This window comes from Melospiza georgiana, chromosome 27 (genome assembly GCF_028018845.1).
Source record: "Melospiza georgiana isolate bMelGeo1 chromosome 27, bMelGeo1.pri, whole genome shotgun sequence".
Lineage (NCBI taxonomy): Eukaryota > Metazoa > Chordata > Aves > Passeriformes > Passerellidae > Melospiza > Melospiza georgiana.
The window spans coordinates 3,359,443-3,378,368 of record NC_080456.1 but is presented as its reverse complement, the minus strand read 5'-3'; the positions used below and the strand labels follow the sequence as shown (position 1 = coordinate 3,378,368).

Here is an 18,926-nt window from a genome sequence, read left to right as displayed (position 1 = left end):
CTTTTCTCCCCGAAATGGGGGAAAAAGGGATGAGATCGGCCAAGTTCCGCTGCGGCAAGGCCGGGGGGATCTGGCTGCGGGGAGGAGGCACGGCGGAGGCTCCGCTGATGGATGCGGCGCTGGGCCGCTGCTGTCCGGCAGCTCCGCATCCGCTGCCATGCCCGGAGCGCTCCGGCCGCGTCCCCATCGCTGCTCCGCTGGCCGAGCCGCCTCACCCGGCTCACGCAGGGAAATAACCAAGGGGACATCGTGCCGAAGGAAGGTGGGGGGATAAAAAAGTGTTTTGGATGCTGCGTGCGTGGAATGGCTCCTGCTCGGCTTGTCCTCTAAGCAGCGGATTTTGGGGATGCTCCTCGCTGCCGTGGTGCTGTGAGGACATCGATAGCAGAGTTCCAGGCAGCCCGGAGCTGCCGGCAAGGTACCCGAGGGCTCCATAATTCTTTCATCATTCCTGGGTGTTTTGGGGAGAAACTCACCAGGTTTGGCTAAGTGGGCAGTGAAAGAAAACATTGTGTGGGTGAAAGGCAATTGACAAATCTCTGTGTGTGTGTGTGTGTGTGTGTGTGTGTCTGAAACGTTCCCAGGAAGATATTTTGTTGGTCAAGTTTGTATTTTTCAGGGGTAGGTAGAAAAAAAAATATAAGTGTATATGTATGTATATATGTATATATATAAAATATATAATTATGTATATACCTACAATTATATATATATATAATATATAATTGTATCCTCTATTACATACATATCTATTTATATATATATATAAATATATATGTATGTATATGTAGTAGAGGACACAATTTTTTATACATATATAATTATATATATATATAAATGTCTATTATATAAATTTTACAAATATTTATTATGTATAAATTATATATATATATATATACACAATTTTATATATATAATATATAAAAAATTGTATCCTCTACTCACTCTGTCTCTCTCTCTCTCTCTCTCTATATATATATATATATAAAATAGAGGATACAATATATATCTCTATATAAAATATAATATAAACTTGACCACCAAAGGCTTACCACCATAGGATCCCGAGAATATCAAAACTATTTTAAATTTCCAGTATGTCAAAACCACTTAGTTGGAATAAATAGGCTTTGAATTATGATGATGAAATTGATTTAAGCAGAACTTTATCAGATGGGAACGGTTCCATGGTGAACAGAGGAATGTGACTTCGTAATTTGGGTTGAATTGGATGACAAGGGCAATGGGAAGGCCTGGTTCTTTTCCTTAATCCTTTTTTTTTTTTTTTTCTGTAATGAAAAAGGAAGTAATCATAGAATAACAGCCTCCTTCTCAAGTGTGCTAGTTTGCATCAGGATGAATGTTGTGCTTTGAGATCCTCGCCTGTAAAGTGTGAGAAAACAGCAAAGTTATTTTGCATGTTATTTTACTTATTGTTGCTATTTTAATTTTATCTCTCTTTTCTTTTTTTTTTTTTTTTTTTTCTGTATAAAAAATAAAAGCACCACAGTATAGCACTAGGAAGCATCTTGTACTGGGCCCCAGGGGACAGACCCGAGCCAGGCATGACTCAATAGGTCATCTCTTTTCCTAATTTCTCTAATTCTGTCTTTTATTTAATTACCCTGAGAGCCTTTGAATTTTCCCTGTGTGTACATGGCTGTGTGTCGCACATGCTGAACAAATGATACAGATATTAACATTTGAAAACATTATACGGTTGGGGGGGTTTTTTTTGGATGAAAAAACAAGTCCCTTTCTCGCAGCGATCCGCTGCCTTGTGCGCTGTGCAGTTGGGCTGAGGAGTTGCATAATAGCTCGGCGGAGCGGCAGGAGAGCAAAGCATGTGCTGGAGATGCTGGGAGCGCTGCGATGGAGCGGCTCTGCAGTGCCACGGCCCCGCTGCACCCCCGCACACCCGGCAGCGGCATCGCGGTGTCGCTCCCAGTTCATCCCAGTTCATCCCAGTTCGTCCCAGTTCATCCCAGTCCGTCCCAGTTCGTCCCGGCAGCTCCCGCCGGAGCATCCCGGTGCTGTGCGGGCTGCGGGCCGGGGGGAGGCTCCGGAGCCCTGCCGGGGCCGTGAGCAGCTCACAGCGCTGGGGAGTGCTGGCCGGGCTGCAGGACGTGCCGCTCTTCCCTCTGCGCTCCTCGGGGGCTCTGGGCGCTCCTGGGCCCCTCTGTTCTCCATAAAGATCCCGAGCAGGGCCCCCCAGCTCTCCTGGAGTCACCTGGCAGGTGCTGCCCAAGCCCTGCCTCCTCAGCATCCAGTCCCGAAATTCAATATTCTGATGGTTTCCCTTATTTAATTATACAGCATTCTGCATCTCTGCAGCTGTCACTGTTCCCCCTAGGATATTATTTGGTTGTGCTGCAATATCCAGCAAAGGATTGTGAGTTAGGGATGGTATTTCAGGCCCTGCTTTGCCCAGATCTGGGTGTTTGTCCCTGCTGGATGGATTGGAGGAATCACCTGGCAGGTGCTGCCCAAGCCTTGCCTCCTCAGCATCCAGTCCCAAAATTCAATATTCTGATTGTTTCCCTCATTTAATTATACAGCATTCTGCATCTCTGCAGCTGTCACTCCATTCCCCTTAGGATATTCTGTTTATTTGGTTGTGCTGCAATGTCCAATGCACGAGAGTGAGTTAGGGATGGTATTTCAGGCCCTGCTTTGCCCAAATCTGGGTGTTTGTCCCTGCTGGATGGATTGGAGGAATCACCTGATAGGTGCTACCCAAGCCCTGCATCCTCCTCTATCTCAGTCCCAAAATTCAATATTCTGATTGTTTCCCTCATTTAATTATACAGCGTTCTGCATCTCTGCAGCTGTCACTCCGTTCCCCTTAGGATATTCTGTTTATTTGGTTGTGCTGCAATGTCCAGTGCACGAGGGTGAGTTAGGGATGGTATTTCAGGCCCTGCTTTGCCCAAATCTGTGTGTTTGTCCCTGCTGGATGGATTGGACGAATCACCTGGCAGGTGCTACGCAAGCCCTGAGTCCTCCTCTATCTCAGTCCCAAAATTCAATATTCTGATTGTTTCCCTTATTTAATTATACAGCATTCTGGATTTCTGCAGCTGTCACTCCGTTCCCCCTAGGATATTCTGTTTATTTGGTTGTGCTGGAATATCCAGCACAGGAGGGTGAGTTAGGGGTGTTGTTTCAGGCCCTGCTTTGCCTAGATCTGTGTGTTTGTCCCTGCTGGATGCATTGGAGGAGCACAGAATGAATGCAGGGCTCTCTGAACCTGCTTGGGGTGTTCAATGTGGGCTGGACAGCCTTGATACAAAATGAGCTTATGGAGTTGAGATTTATATAAAGCAAATGCATTTAAAAATGAGCTTATAGGGTTTGTATTTATATAAAGCAAATACTTGTTTGCAGGCCATCCAGTGCACGGGCTGCAAACAAACCCTCAGGTCCTTGGTGCAGGAGCAGCAGTGCTGGGGTTAACCCAGATTTCCTCAGAGAGACACATGATGTCTGTCTGTCTGTCTGTCTGTACCAGGGAGGGACAGAAGGCTGCCAGCGGCACAGCCTGCCCTGACCCTCAGGAACAGCGCAGCCTTTCCCGGATTTCAGGCCCTGCATCCCTCCCGTGCTGTGGGGTCACCCCAAATCCCACTGCGGGGACAGCAGGGGACCCTGGGGCTGTCCTGGAGTTGCATAATGGCTCAGTGCAGTGGCAGGAGAGCAAAGCATGTGCTGGAGATGCTGCTGGGAACGCTGGGATGGAGCAGCTCTGCAGTGCCACGGCCCCGCTGCATCCCCTGCATGTCCCCATGCTGCTCCCTCACTGCATGGCCTGCATTTCCTGCACTGCTGATCCCTCATTTCCTGCACTGCTGCTCCCTCTCACCATGCCCTGCATTTCCTGCACTGCTGCTCCCACAGCACACCCTGCATTTCTTGCACTGCTGCTCCTTCATTTCCTGCACTGCTGCTCCCTCACAGCATGCCCTGCATTTCCTGCACTGCTGCTCCCTCTCAGCACACCCTGCATTTCCTGCACTGCTGCTCCCTCTCACCACACCCTGCATTTCCTGCACTGCTGCTCCCTCTCACTATACCCTGCATTTCCTGCACTGCTGCTCCCACAGCACACCCTGCATTTCCTGCACTGCTCCTCTCTCTCAGCACACCCTGCATTTCCTGCACTGCTCCTCTCTCTCAGCACCCCCTGCATTTCCTGCAGCAGCCACCTCACCCTGCCCCAATGATCTCATGGCCATCTGGTGGCCCCGGGGCTCTGCAGCACAGCTGGGGACAGCCAGGGGGGCCGGGTGACATCACAGAGTGGCAGTGGCACCATTGGTGCTGTCACAGCGCCCCGGTGGCAGCAGTGATGCTGCAGCCCCCGAGGATGCTGGCAGGACAGATGACAGCAGCGATTTGCCTCATCACAGCCTGCTGTCGTGGTTTAATTGGTCATTTTTTTGTGTTTTAATGCTGTTTTCATCTTTATATTGTGACCTGGTGTTGCGAGAGAGAGCTTTTGCCTCCGGGCTGACATCAGTGTTATCTCACAGCTCCTCGGGGACTGGAATCAGCCAGGCCTGGAGCTTTCAACCTCAGAAAGCCAAAAATCCACAGCAGCCTTTCCCTCCCCTTCCATCCCAGGCTGTGCTGCCTGCCCTGCTCTTCCTTCTTGGGGAGTTCATGATCCAGCAGAGATGGAAACTAATTTAGATCTTTGATGAAAAATGGAAATCTAATGCCAGAAGAGCGTTGCAGGGACAAAAACAAGCTGGTAGCTGAATTGATGTCCCATAAATGGGATACTGAGTAAAACTCTGCTCGTCTGATTTTCCTTCTTTTGTGGTTCCCTCTGCATTGCTTGTGCTGCTGTGCTGCTTGGAATAGTCCTGAGCTGCAGAACCTGCAATCTGGAACCTACAGAGAAAAGAAGGAAGGGCCAAAGGCTCCACTAAAAATAAATCTGTAATTCATTTTCCTGCTAGTGCCTGTGGGTGAGGGAAAAAAAAAAAAAAAACCCAACAAAACTCTCAATGTTCCAACACCCTCCTTATCTGAGGGAAGGATCTATTATGTAGTTGTGGGGGTGGGATGGGAACTAGGTAGGGTTACAGAACAGCAGAGCTAAAATTAGAAATTGTTTGATGTCAGGGAGCAGTGAAGATTGACTTGAGGCAGTTTCAGTTCTGCCTTGTGGATGCTGCGGCTGCAGGAGCCCCTTGGTGACCCCACCAGGCTGCCCCTGCCCTTCCCATCCTCTGGAAATCTGGAAATCTGGAAATCAGTGTCTCAGGGTGTGCAAAAGGAGAAGGAGGGGTTCCTGAGCTGTCACACTCGTCCCATGAGCAGTTTGATGTCAGGGAGCAGTGAAGAGTCACTTCAGGCAGTTTCAGTTCTGCCTTCTGCAGGCTGCAGGAGCCCCTTGGTACCTCCAGCAGGCTGCCCCTGCCCTTCCCATCCTCTGGAAATCTGGAAATCCGTGTCTCAGGGTGTGGGAGAGGGGAGGGAGGGGTTCCTGAGCTGTCACACTCATCCCACCCAGCTCCGCTCCTTTGAGATGTAAATGAGCGGCAGGGAAGGTTCTGTCCTCACGGCGCTGTGACACACAGGGGTGACAAACGTGGGTGTCTGGGATTCGTGGCTCCGTGATTACCCAGGAAATGATGAAGCTGCTTAAATCACTCCCAGTTTGGTGCTGAAGCTGCGGAGCTGCTGTGTGCGGTGAGCTTGGTCCTGTGGCACCGCAAATGATCCCAAATGAAATTGGATTTCCAAATCAATTCTTCCTCAATTTCTGGAGAAGCTTCACGAAATAGTTCTGTGAAAGTTACATAATTGTGCTGCTGTGCCCATTGTGCTGTTTGACCTTCACTTTACAGGTCCAAATGTTGCGTTTTCAGTCTTTCCTGTCTTCATCGATTCTTCTGCTCCTACATCACCCTTTGTGCCTTTTATTCAGGGGGAAGAAATAGATGCTGATAATCCCTCAGTAAAAACCACCAGAGCTGACCCACATACATATAAATATGGTTTTTTGGGAAAAGGAGAGGCCTTAGCTCCTTATGAATTCTGCAAATGGATCTGAGGAATCGGGATGTTCCCCTTGGCTGCGGCAGGAAGAGCAAACCTCATTAACAGGGCGCTCATCTTCCCCTGCATCCAGAACATTCTGGCCTGGCCACACGTCCTGAACCTTCTGGCTGGCCATAAATTAAGGTTTTTTATCCTTTTCCAGCAAGATGTCATGCCAGGTGCCTGGAAGGACAGCTTGGAGCAGCCTTGGCAGGTTTATTCTGTAGATGGCTCTGTGGCATGCGGTAACTGAGGGGTAATTAACAGGCTTTGTGTTAATTTATCCAGATTTGGTGTTATTTTTTCTGCCCTTTTCCATGGTGGGAAGCCCTAGGAAGCAGTGAGGAGCCTAATCCGAGTGCAGTAAAGCCAAGGAAAAACTTTGCACACAATTCCCTTGGCCAGGCTGTGCTCGTGGGGCAGAAATAGAAGCAGGATCAGCCCAGCACCAGTTTTTGTCCACGCTGGATTAATACCTGCAGTGGCAACAGGCTGTGAAACACAACTTTTATTTTAGCAAAAGTCTGAAATTACCGTGGAAGAAAACCATTTGAAATACAACCAAGGCATTTTCAAACCCCTGATCTCAGGCTGGGTTTGCTGTGTGATGATACACTGGCAAAAGCATCCCTTTAATATTTTTGTTTCTTATGTGGTCGGTTCTTGGCATCAAGTTCTGATTTAAATTTGGATAAACATGGGTAATTTTGTCTTTTAATATATATGTGCAGATTGGGACCTCTCTGAGGACAGGCAGACAGAGCGGTTCTGACTGGGGCCATGAGGAAGCTGCACTTTGCAGAGTTTGCTGCAGCACCCAGAATCTCTCCCCCACATCTCTCCTTGGGCTGCAGATTATTTTGGCTAATTGAATCCCAATCGTTTGTTTTGCTGGGAAATTGCCTTCCCCTCTTATCAGATGGCAGGATCACCTTGCTCTGTGTCTCCAGCCCTCAGAAATGTCAAGTGAAGGGCAAACTGGAGTGGCTCTGCAGTTCTGAGCCTTTGCTCACTCAGGGCCTGCAGCTGAAGGAGTGAGGCAGCAGTGTGGCTGTTCCAGGGGCTCTTTTCCTCACTGAAAAGCCTGAAAATGTGTAAAATTCAGTCAGGAAGAGATAAAACATGGAGCTGGGGCTGCTGGGTGCTGTGTGTGAGCTCAGTCCCTTCCAAAGGGAAGGAAGGTGCTGCCTGTGGGAGCTGGGGGTCACAAGATTGTGCCTGGATCTGTCATTGACCATTTTCATCCTCATGGTGCCTCTACCCCACTTTCCCTGCTTGCAAAATGAGGGAAATCAGCCTCTCCTTCCTTCTCCCTGTGCCTGGAACAGAGATTATCATGGGACAAGTGCTAGGAGAAGATGTTGGACAGGAATCAGTCTCCCTTTCCTTCTCCCTGTGCCTGGAACAGAGATTATCATGGGACAAGTGCTAGGAGAAGATGTTGGACAGGAATCAGTCTCCCTTTCCTTCTCCCTGTGCCTGGAACAGAGATAATCATGGGATAAGTTCTGGAAAGAGCTGTTGGGGAGAAATCAGTCTCCTCTTCCTTTTCCTTTTGCCTGGAGCAGAGATTTTCATGGGACAAGTGCTGGAAGAAGATGTTGGACAGATACCAGTTCTCCTCTTCCTTCTCCCTTTGCCTGAGCAGAGATTTTCATTCCCACATTTTGGGAAGAAGCTGGTGAACAGAAATCAGTGTCCTCTTCCTTCTCCCCCTTCCTGGAGCAGAGATTTTCATGGGATAAGTTCTGGAAGGAGCTGTTGGACAGAAATCAACCTCCCCTTGCTTCTCCCTTTGCCTGAGCAGAGATTTTCATGGGACAAGTGCTGGAAGAAGATACTGGACAGAAATCAGTCTCCCTTTCCTTCTCCCCCTTCCTGGAGCAGAGATTTTTTTTATTCCCACATTTTGAGAAGGAGCTGTTGGACAAAAATCAATCTCCTCTTCCTTTTCCCTTTGCCTGAGCAGAGATTTTCAAGGGACAAGTGGTAGAAGAAGCTATTGAACAGAAATCAGAATCCTCTTCCTCTTCTTTTGCCTGGAGCAGAGATTTTCATGGGACAAGAGCTGGAAGGAGCTGCTGGACAGTGTCCCACGTTTTTAAGTGTCTGATTCACCCCCTGTGTGTTGATAGTTGTGCTGGACTGATGAGAAGCACTCGCATTGCTGGAATTTCTGCTGCATTTCTGCTCAGCAAGTGGGCAGGGGCAAGGCCTGGAAGAGGCAAAAATTGCCATCAAAACCCTTGTGGCGCTTCCCTGACAAATCAGTGTGTCCTGGTTAAGGCCTCTTCTGCTTTTTCCAGCTGAAATTCCAGATTTCTCTCTATTTTAAACAGTTTAAACTTTGGCTGTTTGAGGAGCTGCTGTGTTTTTGCTTGAACCTTGCCCAGAACTCCTCTGTGTTTAGGCCCTGGTTAGAAAATGCATCTTAATGCCATTATTATTATTTTAATTGATTCTTATTATGACTGGTAACTGCTAATTTCAGGATTTTGAGCCTGTTTGAAGTAAATTGTAGAAGTTGATATAATATACCCGAGGATGGAATATCCAATCTCAGGAAATGGAGACACCAAACCCAAAATGCTGCACAGAATTCCTTTCCCTTCTGGGTGCCCTTGCAGAGCCATGTGCTGAATACAAGATGCTGGAATGTTCTCTGAGCTTCTCCTTTCCTAAAGTTTCCCTTTTGGCCAGATTTAGGCCTGTGCTCTTGATTATATTTTACATTTTGCCGTGGTTTATTCCCCTGTAACCATTTTTCCAGGATGGAATGATCTCTGTGGTCACAGCCAAGTGATCTGAGGGCAGATGCTCTGCTTTTTTCCCAACTAAAAAAAGATGCAAAATGCTGTCACTGTCCTTTGACAATGTCACAGCCACTCCATGCGTGTGGGAGAGCAGCAGAGAAAAAGGAATTTGGGGATATTTTTTTTTTTGGAGATTCATATATTTGGGGATATATATATTTTGAATAATTTTCAAACCACTCAGAATACCCGGTTTGGCAGAAAGTGGTTTTGGACCACAGCTAATTTCAGCCCTTGGAATTGCAAGGAGAAAAACGGAGGAGAAAATGAGTGGAATGAAAAGGACTTTGGGGGGAAATTAGGTGTATTTTGAGGAGCAGCAAGGATTTGGTAACAGAAGAAATGTCCAGCTATGCACATAAAATTAGAACAAATTAGCTGGAGGGGGAACACACAACTTGCTTCGTTGAAGAACAGCTCCCTCTAATTAGAGTCATTCCCTTAATGAGATGCTGAGCAAATCAGGCTGTGTTTGAAGGGCAGAGGGAGGTGGCCAGGCCTGAGCACTGCAGAGATCATTGGCAAAGCCTCAGCCCCAATGCAGTGAGGACACGGGAGGTGCTGTGAGTTGAAGGTTTGCATGGAACAGAGGAGTTTCAGAGAGAGGCAGAGCTGTAATTTTGGTGCGTTTCTGACCCCACAGCACCAGAAATAAATCAGCTGTGGGGATGTGGAAGGAGCGCCCTGTGCTTGTGAGGCCGTGCAGCCCTCAGAGCTGGAATTTGGGTTTTTTCAGAGCTGTCAGCTGCTGGAGGAATGTGATGCACAACCTGATGCACATTTTGGGAATGAGGTTTGGGAGGCAAAGCCAAGCTTAGCTGTAGGCCATGAAAGAAGGATGTGTCTGGAGGCCAGGGCTCGCAGAACTGAGCAATATTCAGTGCCTGCTCCAGGGCACTAAAGCTGCAGCACTGCTTCAAATGCCTGCTGTATTATTTTTCCAGCAGGAAGAACAAGTTCCCCGCGGATTCTTTTCTGTTTTAAAGGCAGCTGATAGCACAACTGGTCTGGGAAATAGAGCTGTTTCTAAAATTGTGTTGTTTTACAGCAAAAGAGGCTCTTGAAAACAGAGATTTACTGTGCTGGGAGATTTTCATGCTCCACCTCCAGTTTGGAGGAAGAGATTCCATCCTAAATAATCAAGATGGACAAAGGGTAGAAGAAAGGAAGTGGAATTAGTCCTGGTTTGCAGATCAGGCATACAGAGATGAAAGGTGTTTTTTCTTTTAATTGTTTATTAATAGCTGTGTATTAATTCCCTACAGGAAGCTTAGCTTAGGAGAGCAAAAAAATATTATAGCTCAAACAATTGTCTAAAGAGAGCAAACTCTGCTGAAGGAAGAGCAGGATGAGGAATGCAAACATCCATCCCTGTACCCTGCACCTCTCACAGGGGACTTGCCAGAGCCACAAACTGAACCCTTATAATTGTCCCAAAACAATCTGACTCCTTATAATTGTCCCAAAACCACCTGAATCCTTGTAATTGTTCCAAACCAACCTGAATCCTTGTAATTGTTCCAAACTAACCTGAATCCTTTTAATTGTCCCAAACCAATCTGAATCCTTGTAATTGTCCCAAACCAACCTGAATCTTTATCATTGTCCCAAAACAACCTGTGCATTGCTCATATTTGAAGATACCACAGTTATCCTGAGGGCATCTGTTCTTTCAAGGACAGATTAGGAAGTCAGGGTGATTTGGATGTCACTTTGTAAGATTTCCCACATGGAACTCCAAATCCCAAGGAGATCTGTGTGTGTCTTGGAAGTTTTGGGCACAAAAATGCAGCAAGTTAAAGCAATCCTTGAAATGATAACACTTATAATTGTCCCAAAACAACCTGGATCCTTGCAATTGTCCCAAAACAACCTGAACCCTTATAATTGTCCCAAAACAACCTGAACCCTTATAATTGTCCCAAAACAACCTGGATCCTTGCAATTGTCCCAAAACAACCTGAATCCTTATCATTGTCCCAAAACAACCTGAACCCTTATAATTGTCCCAAAACAACCTGAATCCTTATAATTGTTCCAAAACAAGCTGAATCCATGTAATTGTCCAAAAACATTCTGAATCCTTATAGTTGTTCCAAACCAACCTGAATCTTTATCATTGTCCCAAACCAACCTGTGCCTTGCTCATATTTGGAGATACCACAGTTATCCTGAGGGCATCTGTTCTTTCAAGTATCACAGCCCAGATTAGGATTATTTAGATTTTACTTTGCAAGGTTTCCTACATGGTACTCCAAATCCCAAGGATGTTTGAGTGTGTCTTGGAAGTTTTGGGCAGAAAAATGCAGCAAGATAAAGCAATCCTTGAAACTGTAACACTGAACCAGTCCTAATTTTGCAATTTGGAGTCCTGCATTGCTGCAAACTGGGCTGCTGCCTCTTTAAAAAAATGGAAATAATGGAAAGCAGAGCTAGAGACTGAAAGAAGTGTGATATTATTGAGGTATTGATCCATGCTCCTGCCAATCTTCAATAATCCTTGTGGGTTCCTTCCAGCTCAGGATATTCTGTGTATCTGTGGGCCTGGTTTGTGTTTATTAACTGTTACCTATTGCTGTTTATAACTGTGACAAGTGAACGGGTTTATTCCACTCCTCTCCTGCTCCCGGCTGTGAGGATTTGACTTCAGCCTTGATTCTTTCCCACAGTTTCATGTCATTCCTTTGCTCATTGTTCAAAAGAAAAAAAAAACAACCCCAAACCTTTTAATACAGCTTCTCTTTCTCTCCAATATTTACATTCTTCAAATATTTGTTGACCACTCCACTTTGTTTACCCTTCAAGTTTGTTTTCACAAGCGAGCCTCATGAGTGCCGGGATGTTTTTGTTGCTTTCCTTTGAACTCTTTGCTCTGTAAGAAAATCTCTCTGGTTCTATGCCGCCCTTCCAAACGTGTTCCTGCTTGGGATTAACTGATCACACAGAGCAAATATTTCATCATTCCATGAGGGCTGATTGATCAGCTCCCAGTCACATCCGTCCTCCCTGCTCCTCCATCATGTTGCAGCAACATTTTTCATTTGCTTTCTGCTCTTTCCCTGTCCATCTGTGCTGCTTTCTTGCTTTCTAAATTCTTTAAATTGCTGGCTGTGGTTTTGTTTCCTCTGCTGCACCTGCCTGGAGTAGGTACAAAGCCAAGGACAGCAGCAGGGCTGCTTTCCTGCTTTTCCCAGCCGGGAATCAGGCACAGCCTCTGTTTATTTTTCCCCAGACAGGTTTTTTAAGTGTGTTTATACACACTTTCAAGATGAGTCACATTGTTACCTTCTGCATTGTAGAACCTCCGTGCAGAAATGGCCTTTCCCAGAGCTTGTATTTGGAAATGCCCGGTGTTGAAGGCAAATATTTCTATTTATTCTAAACATTTCCTGTTGCTGCCTGCTGCTCTAGCAGGGAAATCGATGCTTTGTGTTGCCTGATGAGCTTTAGGAGGGTGTGCAGCCCCTGGGGGTGAAAAGCCAGAGCTTTGTGGGAGTGGGGAAGTGGAATTTCGAGGTAATTGGGATGTTATGTCCACGCTGACTGCTGTGCTCCTTTGTTGTCACAGAAATGCTCCCTGGTGGTTTGCAGGGCGTTACATATTTAATATTATATATATTTTTTAAAAAAAAATATATATAAATTAAATTATATATATTTAGTATATAATAATAAATTTTATATAGAATATAAATAATATATATTATATGTTATATATTATATGTTATATATGTTATATATTATATGTTATATATTATATACTATATATTATATACTATATATCATATATATTATATAATATATAATATATAATATATTAATTATATTATATAATGTTATATTATATGTTATATTATATTATATTATATTATATTATATATAATATATATAAATATATATTAATGTAAAATATATTAATATTTAATATATATTAATCTAAATATATATATATAGATAGATTTTTATATATATATATATATATATATAAAATCTATATATATTTAGAGCATTTAATAAAGCTCTGCTTGGGGTGCCAGGGCTGGACAGCAGCACATATAATAATTAATATATACGAATTAAATATTAATATCTATTAATGAATATACTATTATATATTAATATATTGATTAATATATTAATTATATATATTAAAATTACATATATATTTTAAATATATATATATATAAAATAGAGCATTTAATAAAGCTCTGCTCGGGGTGCCAGGGCTGGACAGCAGCACATATAATAATTAATTTATATTAATTAAATATTTTAATATATTAATATATATTAATATATTAATTTTATATATATATATATACATATATATATATACATACATATATATATATATATATATATATATATATATATATATATATAGATATAGATATAGATATATATATATATATATATATATATATATATATATATATAGTAGAGCATTTACTAAAGCTCTGCTCGGGGTGCCAGGGCTGCGGTACCAGGGCGGCAGCACCGATGGGGAAGGGCACGAGAAGAGCAGAAATCTGAGCAGAAATTTGCATTTTCTCCGCGGTGAAGGCAGCGAGGCGCAGCCAGGGTTAACCGGCTGATGCGGGACATCCTTAAAGCCGCAGCGGGAGCTTTTCCCCCCAGCGGGCAGCGCCAGGCTGGGATGCCAGAGCCGGGCAGCGCCCTGCAAAGGCGGCTTTGTTCCAGCCATGCCGAGCCCTTATCAGAGCGGGGAATCTTTTTGTCGACTCCTTTGGCGGCCCTGAGATGCCCCGGAGCAGCAGCAGCAGCAGCAGCAGCAGCAGCAGCGAGGTGCCCGGGCGGTTCCGTGCGGCTGCCCCCGGGGAGCTCGCAGGGCAGCGGGGAAGAACCGAGGGTGCCTCCCGGCAAGGGCCATGCGCTGACAGGTGGCCCTGGAATCCCTGAAATCCTCGGGTTTCACCTCCAGGCAGGCGGGGAATCCTTCCTTTATGTGTGTGTGTGTGTGCAGGGAGGGCAGGCAGCTCTTTGGGGAAAAGGATGCGGGGCTGGGATGGAGATGGGCTGATGGATGAATGTCAGTCTGGGAGGAAGGGATTTGGGGGAAAAAGCTGGGGAAGAACTTAAGGTGGAGAATATTCCCAGTAGCATCTCAAGAACATGTTTGTGTTTGAGGTGAAATTTGAGGTGAAATTTGAAGGTTTGGTGCTGCTGGTCCCTCCTGGCTGCCCCTGCGGTGACACTGGAAGTCCAGTGGCAAAATATTTAAGTCTGTGCTGAGGGAAGAAAAGATAAATAATGGAGGCAGTACTGTGATGATTTCACAGGATCTGTAATTAGGCTGAGCTCCGGTTTCTGGCCTTTTTCTCTGTGGGTCGGGCAGCCTTATTCTCCACATTATTTATTCTGGGGGCAGGGCCTGCACTGAGCAGCTCTGCAGGGTTTTTGGTCAGTTTTGGGGTGAGCCCAGCAGATTTCAGGAATCTGGAAGAAAGGGCCAAGAGAAGTTAAGGCAGTCAGTAGGAGCAGGGGTGAATCCAGTTGGATTGGGGTTGGAAATCAGAGGCGGCACAGGGCAGGTCTGAAGGCAGAGACTGAGGCAGGAGGCTGCAGGAGGCTGGGATCTGTCTGGATAACCAGACTGGAACAGCTGGGAGGGATGGAGAAGCTGGAATATCCGCAACAGAACATCACAATGCAGGAGCACTCACTGCACCAGCCAGCGCTGGAGAAAGAGATTGGCCCATGGACCATTTCAGGACAACTGGGACAATTTCCCTTCTCTTTCTGAACGAGCTGTGAGCTCTTCCAGCTGAGTCCAACAGGGAAGAGGGAGCAGAGGGGTGCTGGGTGCTGGATGGGGCCTGCCTGTACCAGGAGGCTGCTGCAGGCCAGCCCCTGGCACAGCTCTGTGGATGCTCATTCTGCTCTCCCCAACGGCAGCTATTGAAGCTTTAGCAGATGTCAGGGAAAGCTGAGCCTGCACAGGAGCAGCACGACTGGGGCTGCTGCTCAGTTCCTGGGAGCACACAGGGGGTGGCTGTCTCACATTCCCTGTGGCATCCCAAGAACTCTTTTGTTTGTGTTGGGTTTGAGGTGAAATTTTGGTGCTGCTGCTCCATTCTCGCTGCAGTGACACCGGGAGCACAGTGGCAAAAGATTTAACTCTGTGGTAATGGAAGGAAAGGAGGATAAGTAATGGAGGGAGTACTGTGATTATTTTTGTTTTTCACCTCCCAGGCAGGGGGGGAATCCTTCCTTTGTGTGTGTGTATGTGCTGGGAGGGCAGGCAGCTCCTCGGTAAAAGGGAAAAAGGAAGCAGGGATGGAATGGAGATGGGCTGATGAGAGAATGTCAGGGTGGAAGGGATTTGGAGGAAAAAGCTGGGGAAGAACTTAAGGTGGAGAATATTCCCAGTGGCATCCCAAGAAATCGTTTGCTTGGGTTGGGTTTGAGGTGAAATTTTGGTGCTGCTGGTCCCTCCTGGCTGCAGTGACATTGGAAGCAGAGTGGCAGAACATTTAACTCTTTACTAATGAAACAAAAGAAAGATAAATAATGGAGGCAGTACTGTGATGATTTCACAGAGACCTATAATTAGGCTGAGCTCCTGTTTCTGGCCTTTTTCTCTGTGGGTAGGACAGCCTTATTCTCCACCTTATTTATTCTGTGGTCATGGGGGCAGGGGCTGCACTGAGCAGCTTTGCAGGGTTTTTGGTCAGTTTTGGGGTGAGCCCAGCAGATTTCAGGAATCTGGAAGAAAGGGCCCAGCAGAGTTAAGGAAATCAGTGGAACACTGGAAGTACAGTGGCAAAACATTTGACTCTGTCCTGAGGGAAGAAAAAAAGATAGATAACAGAGGCACTACTGTGATGATTTCACAGGGACCTGTAATTAGGCTGAGCTCCTGTTTCTGTTATTTTTCCTTGTGTTTAGGGCAGCCTTCTCTGAAAAGCTGTTTTGCTTTTCCCTTCATCCTGCCTGAAAAGGGGAGCTGCTCCTGCTGGGGTGCACTCAGGCCCTGCCTGCCTGATCTCCCCAGCCCTCAGCACAGTGCTGTCACCCAAATAAATACAGGAGTTCCTTTTATTAGTGCTCCTTCTCAGAGACATCTGCTGGGTTATTGATGTGCCTGGTAATCTTCATTTTCCAGCGCACTGCTGGGTCCATTATCTGTCAGAGCAGAGCAAGGGCTGCGGGGGTGAAAGATGCAGGAGGACAGAACATGCAATGGCTCCCCGGGAAAAACCAGATGGATTTAGTGCCAAGCAGAGGAGCTCCAGGTGTGTCAGCGGTGCATGGTTAGAAACCCCAGAGAGGGGATCTGGGGGTGAGAAGCTCAGCCAGCCTTTCCCAGCGCATCATTCCAAACTGGCGGCTCCCGGGTGGGATGTGCTGCCTGTCCCTGGTGCTGGGTGCTCTCCATTTCCCCTCACATCTACCCTGCAGCGCCTCTCTGTGCTGGGATGGGATTATCTTGGCCTCAACCCACAGGGAAAAACTGGTTTGCCTTGTGCTCCTCTTCCTCCTCATTTTCAGAGATGACACTGATTTAAGGAAGGCCAGAACTGCATTGAGCATCCTCCTGTTTGTGAGCTGATGGCTGTGATTCCTCGGGGATTTGGGGCAGCCCTTGGCTGTCACAGACACATTTTATGAAAAATCCTTTCCTTAAGATTTTTCCTCCTGAGAAGCTGGGAGGCCTCAGGAACAAAATGTAAACAATGGTTATCTGCTGCTGTGGAATGCAACAGATGCATCTGTGATTGGTCTCATGGGGTTGTTTCTAATTAATGGCCAATCACAGTCAGCTGGTTCAGACTCTCTGTCCAAGCCACAAACCTTTGTTATCATTCTTTCTTTTTCTATTCTTAGCCAGCCTTCTGATGAAATCCTTTCTTCTATTCTTTTAGTGTAGTTTTAGTATAATATATATCATAAAATAATAAATCAGCCTTCTGAAACATGGAGTCAGATCCTTGTCCCTTCCCTCATCCTCAGACCCCTGTGAGCGCGGTCACACTTGGCTGATGAGGAACAGACTCTGGCCGTGCTACAAAGGCTTGTCCAGCTCTCACTCCAGCCCTTGTTGGAGCTGAACCTCCCCACAGCCTTTCCCCTCCCATCCATCCCTGCACCTCTCCGTGTGCTGATCCATGTTCTGGTTGTGCCGATTCCCTGAGCCCGGTGTTGGGGACAGCAGGCAGGGCTGTGTGTCCTGGGTGAGGTGGGACCTGCCGCTGGTGAGTACCTTTAATTCTGCGTGGTTCCTTTTGTGCAATTAAGGAGAGCTAATTAGCTCCTCTTAGTGCAGTCTCCTTGCAGAGGTAGCTGACCTCTTGTTAATCCTGGATTAAGTTCTTACTAAGAACTGGCTCTTTGTGTGTCCCAGTTAAGATGTTGACACTTTGTTCTCTCTCTCCCCTTGTTCTCCTCCTCCCCCTCTTCCTCCCCATGCCTGTGAGCACATGATTCCCTGCCTCCTCCAGCCCCCACTGCTCCAGGAATCCATGGACTCTGTGAAAATGCTACTGCCAGCTCAGAAAGAGCTTTGCTTGGTCTGGCACCTGTCTAGGAGCCCATTTTCCACAAGGAGAAAGGGAGAGTGCTTCCTGTTGTTTGGCAGGGTGGTGTCACAGACATCTTTTAGGAAAAATCTTTCCTTTAGGATTTTTCCTCCTGAGAAGCTGAGAGGCCTCAGGATCAAAATGTCCACGTTGATTATCTGCTGCTGTGGAATGCAACAAGTAGATCTTTGATTGGCCCATGTTGGTTGTTTCTAATTAATGGCCAATCACAGTCAGCTGGCTCAGACAGAGAGTCCAAGCCACAAGCCTTTGTTATCATTCCTTCTTATTCTATTCTTAGCCAGCCTTGTGATGAAATCCTTTCTTCTATTCTTTTAGTATAGTTTTAATGTAATATATATCATAAAATAATAAATCAGCCTTCTGAAACATGGAGTCAGCTCCTTGTCTCTTCCCTCATCCCCAGGCCCCTGTGAACACGGTCACAGGCTGGGAATCCTGTGGGGTTTGAGGAGCAGCACCCGTGGGCTGAGCAGGAATTGTCAAACAGGAGCAAAACCCCAGCCAGAGAATCCCCCCTGTCCCGAGCGGTGCCGTCGGGAGTCCCCCCATTCATTCCTGAAGAGGGTGAATAGCAAACCAGCAAATTAAACGTGTGCAAAACGCTAATTACGCAGTTTCCCACCAGTGCTAATCCTGCTTGCACATCTGAGGTTGTTGCCCTCAGGGCATGTTTTCCCTCAATGTTTCTTGACATTTCTGCTGGTTTTTTTTTTCGAAGACAAGGCTGGAGACACAATGCAGGTGTGTCCCCCTGGTTCTGTTCTGAGCTCAGCTGATGAGCAGAGATGTTGGGGAAGAGCTCTCCCAGTGGCTTTAACTTTTCAAACCAGATCATATTAAAGGTGGGCAAAGAATTACCATCAAGAGTCCACTCATTCATTCCTGAAGAGGGAGAATAACAAACCAGCAAATTAAACGTGCAAAATGCCAATTACCACCCAGTTTCCCACCAGTGCTAATCCTGTTTGCACATCTCGAGGTTATTGCACTGAGTTTTCCTTCAGGACAGGTTTTCCTTCAATGTTTCTTGACATTTTTGTTGCGTCTTTTTCAAAGGCAGGGCTGGAAATAAAACACAAGTGTGTGCCCCTGGTTCTGTTCTGAACTCAGCTGACCAGCAGAGAATGCTGGGGAAGAGCTCTCCCAGTGGCTTTAACTTTTCAAACCAGATCATATTAAAGGTGGGCAAAGAATTACACGGGTGGAAATGAGAAACCCTGCGTGTTTACCCACCCAGGTGCTCATTGTTCCGCAGACAGATTTTCAAGGCCTCTTTTTGTCCTTGGCTGCTGGTGTGCCTTACAGGGAGGGTAGGATTGCTCTGGAGAGCTGATCCCAGCCCCACCTGATGCTCTGCAGGCCTGGACATCCCGGCCCTGCTGTGGATCTGTCACCAGCCCTGGGCTTTAATTACCCAGCCAGTGCCTCATTTCCTCGGCTGGGAGATGCAATATGCATGAGAGTGCTTGTGTTACAGCAGCACAGCAGCCCTGCAGGC

The 18,926-nt window shown here is 46.4% G+C and overlaps 1 protein-coding gene across 3 annotated transcripts in view; it reads left to right on the top strand.

Moving 5' to 3' along the window:
• GRAMD1B (GRAM domain containing 1B) overlaps positions 1-18,926 on the top strand; it is a 126,500-nt gene that overhangs the window by 46,617 nt on the left and 60,957 nt on the right. The window lies entirely within an intron of this gene.